This window comes from Pinus tabuliformis, chromosome X (genome assembly GCF_031772625.1).
Source record: "Pinus tabuliformis cultivar Carrire ecotype Pingquan chromosome X, CPIR1, whole genome shotgun sequence".
Classification (NCBI taxonomy): Eukaryota; Viridiplantae; Streptophyta; class Pinopsida; order Pinales; family Pinaceae; genus Pinus; species Pinus tabuliformis.
The window spans coordinates 1,005,156,835-1,005,165,231 of NC_142308.1; positions in this window are offsets into that span (position 1 = coordinate 1,005,156,835).

Below are 8,397 nucleotides of genomic sequence, written 5' to 3' on the forward strand. Positions count from 1 at the left end.
AGGTTATACACTCCATTTCATAAATTCTTTGCGTTTGTGCAATCATAAAAGAAAAAGGTTAAGCACTCTTCCCCTTCTCAACGATACTTCTGATCGGCAGATCTGATGGGGATTATACATTCCAGTTCATAAATCCCCACGTCTCCGCAATCGCAAGTTCCAAAGGCTAGCACTCCCTTCCCATCCTTCCGGACCCGCCATGATTATAAAACACAGTTAACTTAATATCACATCTGTAGTTACCAAGGTTCATGCCTCCTAGCCCATACCAAATGCAATTGTGATCTGACGTTAGATCTACGTCATCCATCCATGTCAGCATTCCACGTCAACTAGTGATGTCACCTCCTTGTCATTTCCACATCACTTACACGTCACCTTTCCACATGGATCTGCCATGTCATAGTGAAGTCACATCATGTCATCCCTTATGTCATCCCACAGATCACAAATCGCAAGTCTTTCGGGACTATTGGTACCCAACCACTCTATTGTTGCAATTGCGATATCGCAATCACAAGATCCAATGGTCACGCGCCATTTCTGCATATGTTCATTAATTCCATTTATATGATTCATATTTTCGTCTCTTTTGATAGGGATTCTCCCTGCCCAAGATATGACACTAATTCATCCCCTCCCGATCTAATAGCGATTGTGATATGCTTGTAGAAGGGCCCCTTTAGATTTTGATCAGAATAGTCCCTATTTTGAATACGATGGCGATTCTAGTTCAATGCTGCTCCAAGAGATTGTGATTATTCTGGGTTCTACCCTCGATTATCAAGAGATTGTGATTTCAATTTTGGTTATTGTATTAAAATTCTCCCCTTTTCAATTATTATTTCCTGGTTGAAAAGTGATTGCAATTTAATCAAAATAGCCCACCTTTTTTTATTTAATTTTATCTGAAAAATACAAATCTTAAGTAACGATTTACTTATCCATGGCTTATGCTTCTAGGTATGGTTAGAGCTCAACATCAAGGAGGAGATAGCTACACAAAGGAAAAGGTAGATTCGTTACTTAGAATGTGTAGAAAGTGAAGAAAATGTGATTGAAAGTCCAGGATAATAAGCCAAAAATGGAAAACTGTTTTTATTTCTCACAGATTCGGGGAACCTCATTTAATTTTTTTTCAACGTTGTGTGGAGACCTACTATTTAAAAAACAATGTATTATTATTTAAACAGACATGATGGATCGATTTAAGGGTCCACAATTTTACATAGAAATCCTAAAGAAGAATTCACATTTCTACATTCCTTCTACAATATTTGTTTGAATAAAATTTTTTGAATCGTGGCCTCTTTTATTTTTGCAAAAAATCTTTCGAGTTCTTGCATTTCTATATTACCTTTAGGTGTTGGAGAAAAGGAGAAAAGGTTGAGATTGCTATTTTTTTGAAAGAAAACGTTTTTGGATACAGGTATTTTTATCATTATTTTAAAGCGATTCTGTTTTGATTTATTGTTTGCAGTTTCTTTTTGTTTTATGTTATATGCATTTTTGTAATACAACATTAGCATAAATTCATTTATGAATATGTTTAAGTGCTACAATAGTCTAATGACATGTATAAAAAATAGTTAATAATATTTTGATTGTTATATAAGCTTATCATAGTTCTTTTAATTAATTTCTTAGTTAAAATAATTAATTTAAATTGCTTTTCAATTCTGAAGTAAATTATTAATTTGTTACTCATCTACTAAGGAAACTTATTCTAGATCACAATCAAATACTATGAAATAACCTTAGTAATAAGTAGATTATTTTCATATGTTTTATATTTTAGTGATAAACCATTCCAAATCCAACTTTTGCATCCCATTATAAGCATTTCTTATCCATTTTCTCACCCCTCATTGGCAAACTAGTCCCGTTATATTCAGTTAGAGCCACTACCCCAAACGAAAAAGGATTTGTTTAAGGTCTGGACCAGGTGGTTTTCCACCATGTTGGTGCAATTAATTTCGAGGCCTCAACGTGATCCTACGAAGGCATTTCATTGAGCTTGACTTGATTTTTGGTTTCATAATTTGGCTAGATTCAAATCAACACTCCCTTGGTCTGGAGACAGAGTGCTGCAATGCATCCTATCCTTCTTCCCACCTGTGCTACAGAGCACTAGTGCTCTTTCTACACCTACACTAGCCCATGTTAGATGCAACAAACTGCCTTTTATACTTTTCTTTCTTATTTTCTTTGTTTTAGCTAGTTCTCCTTACGTCTTTGAGTGTGTATTGGTCTATGAAAAGCCTTCAGTTGGTTTGATTTTGGTTTTCATACCCTTTGATAAGATTTTTTTTGGATTTTTCTTTGTTCTTGTTAGTTAGGTCATTAGAAAACTCTTGCTTGATCATTGATTTCTTGAAAGAATCAATATTACAGTTATCTTTTTCTTTGTTAATAGAGGAATTGGCAACTGGAGCAGCCTCGCAACTCGCGTTACACGGGATCGATTCTGACTGCTACCACCATAACCCCTGGGAAATTGTCCTTGCCCCTCTCCACAACTCCAGGTTAGTCTGGGGGAATTGAACTTGTGACCTTCAGTACAGAGCCCGCTTTCTTAACGAACTTCACCACATTGTGATTACCAACTCGCCTATCCCTGTGGGGCCTGTTTTTGCGGAGCAGAGGACGGATTCGAACACACAACCTTTGCCTTAACAGCTAAACATTTTACCACTGTGCCATGTGATTAGGACTTAGATCAATATTACAGTTATCATTATGTATATTTTATTTTATTAATTTCATAGAAAGAATATTAGTTTTGATTTCATTTGGAAATTAAGTGGATCGAAAAGAAAAATATCATACACTTTTCATTTTAGTTAGGGTTTTGTGTGTTAAATTAGAAATTGGAAAAGTTGCATTATATGAATTGATTTAACAATTTGTTTGTTGCATATTTTATGTTTCATTACTCTTTGTTCTCTTCCCTCCCATACATAGATTTTCATTGAAATTAAAATTTCATTGTTTCATGCTAAATTTCATCTTTCGGATATTTAGGTGAAATTCGTCGTGAGCCGAAAACTGAAACATAATTCAAGATAAACTTTAAAATTTATTGAATAAATCTTAAGGAGAATTTGAAACTTTAACACAAACATCTAGAGGTTTAGGCTAGAGGCATGTTCATACATCTATAAACATATGAGTTATTTTTTTTTTGCCAACATTGCATTCTGTGGGTGATATCATGTTCCACATATGAAAGTGCATCACACCATTCTTCACATACCTTCAGGTATATCGGATGGCGCTCCACGCATGAAAAATATATGGGAAGGATATCATCATATGGTTATGCATTAGACAACACTACCATAGACTACAATTCCATGTACCAGTGAGTATATTTTAGAATTCCACCATAGGTTGTTATCCTCACGTTAGGTAACCGAGTTGGCCACCTTGTACACTGTGATACACCAAACATAAAATTCGAGTAGATTTCTTGCTAATATGTAAATCATTGGTTCTCCAAGGTGGTATATTGTAATTTATAGTTGTTTGATAAACCTTTATGCATAGATTACCCCTTTCGATTTATTTTTTCTTTAATTTTTGAAATTTATTAAACCAATGTGGAATAGAAACACCCCACACTCCTTGTTCATGTATAATGTAAAATAAGCCTCCTCTTCCACCTGAGGAATATCCTGGCCATCGTCAGAAGCAAAAAAATATGCATACTACCTAATTTACTACTTCAAGGGATAATACATTTGGCCCTCCACCTAAAATAGATCCACCTGAATCATCCTTTCCTATGAGTACTGAACCAGAAATTAATTCTTCATTTGTTGGTGAGTTTGATAGAATCAAAACAGAAGCACCTAATATTTCATTACCTAGGGTTATTGAACCTAACTATACTACATGAGATACAATGTGGCCTCAGTTTATACAACTTGAGGGACCCCAGTTATCTACACTCATTACTTCAAGACCTTACTCTTCTCTTCCTCTATATTAGACCTAGACAAAACCTATATATCTTAGACCTGATGATGAATCCCTTCAACTTGGGCCTATGAATATTGAAGCGATTCCTCAGGAAGAGCCTTGACCCTCCTCTCCTATCCATTTGGGAGGGACTCAGTTTTATTAGGCCTATAGCTTTCCTTCTCCTCATACTCCATCACAAGCTCCTTTATCTGGTCTTTTCCTTTCAACTCACCCTTGGGTTTACCTCGAAAATCTTGTTTCATATAGCTAACCATGGTTGAATCTACTATGGTTTCTCAGCCTGTATCTACTACTATGACCAAGATATCCCATGTTGCAAATTCATCCATGTTTGTAACATCAACAAAGACACATCTATATGGTGGCCCATCCATTCGGCCTCATTACCAATCATTGTCTGGTACCTTTTCTAGCACAACGTCTAGTTGATGGACCTCTCCCATGTCATCTTCTTCTCTAATCCTATCTTTCACTTTTTTATGAGTGCTACACATTTTTATCTTTCTCCTGCATTCACACCTACAATTTAGCAGAAAACGGTCCTTAAGTAAGTGGGTATGGACACCTACAACAACCCAATCAACTTCTTATTTGGAACCCTCGTCTTGGGGGGAATTTTCCTCCATATTCTCCTTCTCTTTTGGTAGGTGGAAACTTGTCATCGGATAATTTCCATCGCCTCATAAAACATCACAAGTTAGTCCTAAGCCCCATTTGAGTCCTCCTTGTTCACAGATGGATGATAATGTTTGGGAAACTACCTTTCCCGTACAACCTAGTTCGGTTGTGGCTTCATCTCTTATCTCTCAACCTCTTCCATTTTTATCTCAGATTCCTACTCATCAACCTATACCTCAACCTATTCAAGCTCAAGTGAATGTAAGCAAACCTTCATAGGATTCATATTTAACTCAACCTATTATATGGGTATCTGTCACCTATAAAGACCCATATGCCTAGCCTCTTCAAGGTTTCTTACAATATTCATTGCTCAGTAAGGTTATTCCTCAAATTCAATTGGGTCTGAATGTATATGGTATGGAACAGGCACAACCTAATCAACCTTATGTTGGGATGATGCGAAATCGCACAGTGCATCTGTACCAACCATATCAAGGTATACCTCAAATTCCTTATGGTCAAAAAATCCAAACCCAGAAATTTCAACCTTTACAAGGTTATCATAGAGGTGGGAAACAACGTTATGTGTATCTTGATTATCAGCATCCTGCCTATATTTGAACATATATACCTATTTCTTAGGCCATCCCATCTTACCTATGGTATCCTCGACTGGACCTCAGCAGGCGGTTTCCATTTGTAGCAACTCTTGAATTTCCATATCTGACCTGGCTTACCAAGGACCACATTTCTCATTATCCTTGGTGGTCAGTTATTCCAATGAAATCTCCCAATGATATCCCTAAATTCAATCGAAATACTAGAGAACACCCATCTACACACATTATTACTTATCATATGTGGTGCTCTTTGCACTCTCTCAATGCTGACTCTATTCATTTGTGTATTTTCCAACGCACACTTACCTGTTTGGAAACAGAATAATGTTTTGAATTACCATGAGTTTCGTTCAATAATTTCAGTGCCTTAGTGACCACATTCCTAACACATTTCTAGTTACCCATTTTATATGAGACTGGAACTAAATTTTTAATGAATTTCAAAGAAAATAATTCCACTCACATTTCAATCACATTCATGAGTGGTGAAATCATTGTCATTTGGTTGAATATTTTGTTCATGATCAACCATGAGACAAATGGTTTATCTAGTCTTTATTTCCATCTATAAAAAAACACATCACAAAAGGTAGAGTTGTGACCAAAGAGCAAGTGATTTCTCGTGGATCCTATTTATAACCAATTCAACACACTCTATGATAAAATACCAAATTCTCTGCAACCTTCAAATATTCTTCCTCAACCTCCCAATAAACAATCACATGTTGTCGATGGCATGATTGGTTATGCCAACCGCTAGTGCGAGTGTAAACCATCTAGCTTGTCTCTTATTCTGGTAGCCCAAAACGCTTTTGCGGATTCTACTTTTGAGATCAATTTCATTCAATCCTCCATAAGCAAACCGCAGAACCAAGATGTAAGAAAAAATAAAGAGGTAAAAATAAGGAAGATGATCCTCCACACGATAAACAAAATAATTAGTCTTCTGAAATAAGTGGAAACCTCATTATCCATGTTTGATTTGTAATGAGGAGCATTTCACTAGCGATTTTCCACATCAGTGAAATAAAATAATTTCTTTATACCTTGAATAGTTAGGCTACTGATTAAACCACTAGCTCCTTTGCATCTCCATCAAATCTTACTCCAAACAAACTTCCTACTGAATTGACAATTAATCCTCCCAAAGGCATTATCCATAAATCTGCATCCAGCCAACATGCAAGAGTTGCTCATAATTATAACATATTTGAGGATCTTTCTCAAGCTATTTCGACTATGTCAACTCCTAAGGTGGTGCAAAATTTTCCCACCCATAAGGAGGCTTTGATTTTCGCAATTGGATGTATTGACCCTCCATATTCCAACCTTGTAGTTTTTAACCATAACAATTACACACCTTGACTTCCAGACCAATTAGCTTTCATGATTCAAATTGTTATTTGATGTAAGAATATCCATCGTTCCACTATGGATGAAGGAGCCTCAATATGTATCATGTTTCTTTAGTGCCTGAAGAATATTTCTTCTCCCCAATTGAATCATTCATCGACTACTCTAAAATCATTTGATAGAAGAGTCTTGAAGCCTTGTGGAATTATGAATTTGTTATGAGTAGAATTAGATTATAACCTTCTACTAGGTTGTATATGGGTTTATGCTATGCATGTTTTTGTCATGACATATTTTATAATGATTTCTGTCCATCACAAGGGAGGTATAGTAGCCATTTATCAACTCACTTTGTTTGTCGCTAATTCTTAAGTTACTAGAACCATCTTCTTGTGGGAGAAACCCCACATCCATATTAGTAAGTCGAGGTGGGATTGCTTAAGGATTATTCCCTCACGGGAAACTTTTCTCCTCCTCCTCCTTCTTGTGACAAATCTAATATAGTTGCCTATGTCAATATGATATATTCTTGTACTACTCCATCTAATCCTTAGATAGTACCATATGCATCTAATATTGATACTTTTTGTGACTGCAAGCCACTCAGTCCCATTGAGATCGACTACGAATTCATTTATTCATCTTGTGCAGTGCATTCCACACTCTCCTCTTTGACCAATTAGGTTGATCATTCAATATATTATGCCGAATCCTCTGATCCCTTCTCTCATACATTTTCTATTGATGAGAGCATCATGGAGATCATGATTTCGAATGATACGTCATGGGAGGATCATCATCATCATTCACCCTTGCCAGATTCCTTGGAGGATAATATTAGTGAAATCTATTGCCCCAATGTCATTGAAATGTGTGTGAATTCTATATTCATCAATGATATCAATTATGAGAAGAATTTGTCAAATATTGAAGAGATGATCCCTCTCAATATTTCAATTAAACCCATAATTTTTGAGAATGTACATATTGGTGCATATTTATATCCAATTGAGATCAAGACCTATAAAACCCTTTTCTGGTTTACTTCTCCATTTCATTGTACTGAAACATGGAATTTGTATTAACCCATTGAAAGTCTAGGCGAGACTAGATTTTCCTACTCCTTCCTCCCTTCTTCAACTTCAATGACTCCAAGGGAACACTAATTTTCCATAGAGATTCATTCCCAACTACGTTGAATTAACCAAAGGATTTAATTTATTGTTTAAGAAAGGTCTTCCCTTCCATTGGGATGAAATTATCCAAATGGAATTTGACACCTTGAAAGATGTTCTTATTTGAGCATCCTTGTTGTACTCCCCAAATTACCAATGTAGTTACTTCATGTGCCTCACTGTTGTAGTTACTAGCATCACTATGGTATTGGTCCAAGAGGATGATGTAGGAATTGAACACTCTATTTATTACTTGATTGTAATTTGAATGATACCTAGGTCAGGTATACTTATGTCGAAAAGTTAGATTTGGTGGTTGTCCAAGTTTTCCAAAGGTTTCGTCGCTATATCCTGCTTCGTAAAACTATGGTCGTTTGTAATTGCAACCCTATGACATACATCTTCTAACCAAAATTTATGGGTGTAAATAGTCCAAATAGATTATCATGCTCCAGGAGTTCGATTTCGAGTTCATCAAATCCAAGTCGAAGAAATATTAAATTTTCGTTGAGCTTATGTCTGACCTTCCATTGCTGAAACTGAAACGACATCTTAAAATTCTACTCCAGATGAGTTGTTGTTCCTAATCGAGTCATATAACACATGGTATCGAGACATTATCATATAGGTCCAAAACCATA